At 29.3% G+C, this 2,500-nt stretch overlaps 1 protein-coding gene across 1 annotated transcript in view; it reads right to left on the bottom strand.

Annotated features, from left to right (window-relative positions):
• LOC137615979 (carbonic anhydrase-related protein 10-like) overlaps positions 1–2,500 on the bottom strand; it is a 291,179-nt gene that overhangs the window by 50,925 nt on the left and 237,754 nt on the right. The window lies entirely within an intron of this gene.

Here is a 2,500-nt window from a genome sequence, read left to right as displayed (position 1 = left end):
TGAAGAAAGAAAATATGGAATTAAATAAACGATACAAGAAGTAATGAAAAATTAAAATAAAACATTTTAAAAACATCAACAACTCACATATATTTGATATATAAACTATAAAAACATTTTCTGCGAGTTTGAACTTTTGAAGTTCTACTGATTCAACTACAAATAGATGAAGAAAAAGAACGAGAACCAACATTCATTTTGAATTGAACAGATCTTCATTCTTTACGCGTATGGACAATTTCAAGAACACCCAGTTTATCATACACATCCAGTACATAAAGGAAAGTCTGGAGAAAATGTTCTTTGTGTGTAGCGCCAATAACGTGTATTTTTAATATATGATTTTTAATGAAATATATATAGATATATCTTCTATAAAATCACTAAGAAACTTAATAAATAAATGAATAAATAGGCAGATAAACAGATGATTTGACAGAAGCCAAAGAACACAAAGGAGTTCAAATTTACCAATGAAGTGTTTTCAAGATAATCATGAATAAAAACGAAATAGAATGGAATTAAATCTTTGATCTACAAGCGATTATTCGCTTAATTTTACATCACAAAGGAATATATATATATATATATATATATATATATATATATATATATATATATATATATATATAGATATATATATATATATATATATATATATATATATATATATATATATATATATATATATATAGGATAATCAATATTTCTTCTGGGCTTAAATAACAATTACTATCAACAAACGACATGGATTTTCATTTAGATGAACGTCTGTGCAAAAGCATTTTGGAAAACAAGAAATTAATGATTAGCGAAACTTTGATGAACGCCTTTGACGCTTAGTTTAGACAAAAGTGATACAGGAGTATTTAATCTGCTTTAGGGTTGTGGTGGCCGATGTGGTAACGTCCCTGACTGATGAACGCCAGACTGGGGTTCGAGTCCCGCTCAAACTCGTTAGTTTCTTTGGTCGCTGCAATCTCACCATCCTTGTGAGCTACGGACGGATTGTTTGGGGCAGCTTGTAGGTCCATCTGCTGAGTCATTAGCAGCCATTGCCTGGTCCACCTTGGTCCTAGCTTTGGTGGAGAGGGGGGCTTGGGCGCTGATCATATGTAATATGGTCATTCTCTAGGGCATTGTCTTGCTTGATAGGGCAATGTCACTATCCATTGCTTCTGCCATTCATGAACAGCCTTTAAACCTTTAAACAAAGACAGTTAACTATTTGATCTAGCCCTGTCAGACAGTATGTGGAAAAAAGAAAAACTGTCAGCCACCACCATGACATTGAAAAAGAGACTTGTAATCAATAGGAGATTAAATAAAAATAAAGAAAACTGAGAAACACAAGAGACCTTTCGAAGGAGAGTTAAAGGCTTTTCTCTTTTTAACGGAAAGGTCACATAAATACTATGGTATTTCGAAGTAGCGCTGTCGGCGTTACACATTCAAGTAATTTATGCTGACAGGAATTTCTGATCGAGTATAAGTACATTTAATCTGTATTAACTCTGACTTTCGTTTATTTTCTGGTAGTTGCAAAATGTCCAAATTATTTTAATGGGGTTCATGTTTTAATAGACTGCGACCTGACTAATGATATCAAATTAGGATACCCTATGTTAGATTTCAGAGACACCAGCAGCTTGCTTGGTGAAAACGCTCATATATATATATATATATATATATATATATATATATATATATATATATATATATATATATATATATATATATATATATATATATATATATATCAATTACGTAAATATGTCCATGAAGTATTAAGATTCTATTCATGAACAGGATTCTACCAAAGTATTAAGATTTTAATCATATTATACTAAAAGTAATTTAGTTCGTAATGCAATTCACCTATATTTCATTATATTTATGATTTTGAATAGACATTTTGTCTTTGATATTTCCGGGAGTTGTGAGATGAAATTACGAATGTAAGATTTTAAGCATGGTTTTCTATTGCATAATTTTTATATGATTTAAGATGTGTCATGTTTCTAAATGAACCATATAATCATTATCATTATTCTAGTGAATTCCTTCATGTCATGAAGTAAATATTCTATTATAGAATGGTTAGCTTTTGAATATCAGCTGTATGTTGGACAAAATATTTGTATATTATTCTTATGTACTAATGTATGATTTTTATGTTATTTTGTCAATAAAATCTAATCTAATCTACTGTATATTACATTTTGAAGGTCACTCACAAAGATATATGAACATATCTATTTCGTAGTCTGAAAATACATTAGTATATCATGGATCTTTTCGTTATAAATACCACCTACAACTAAATGGTAATTCTCATTTATTCAAGGACCAATTGCTTATGGATTTCAAGTTAATATGCAAATTAAAACTGGGATCTCTATCATAACAAATCGAAAAATCACACTTATTTATATGCTTAATAGCAATTTTCGTAAACCATCTTGGATAAGATTTTTTTCATTAGACAATTTAAAAGGAA

This window comes from Palaemon carinicauda, chromosome 2 (assembly GCF_036898095.1).
Source record: "Palaemon carinicauda isolate YSFRI2023 chromosome 2, ASM3689809v2, whole genome shotgun sequence".
Taxonomy (NCBI): domain Eukaryota; kingdom Metazoa; phylum Arthropoda; class Malacostraca; order Decapoda; family Palaemonidae; genus Palaemon; species Palaemon carinicauda.
Note: the sequence above shows the minus strand (reverse complement) of the source record. Positions and strands in the feature narration are given on the sequence as shown.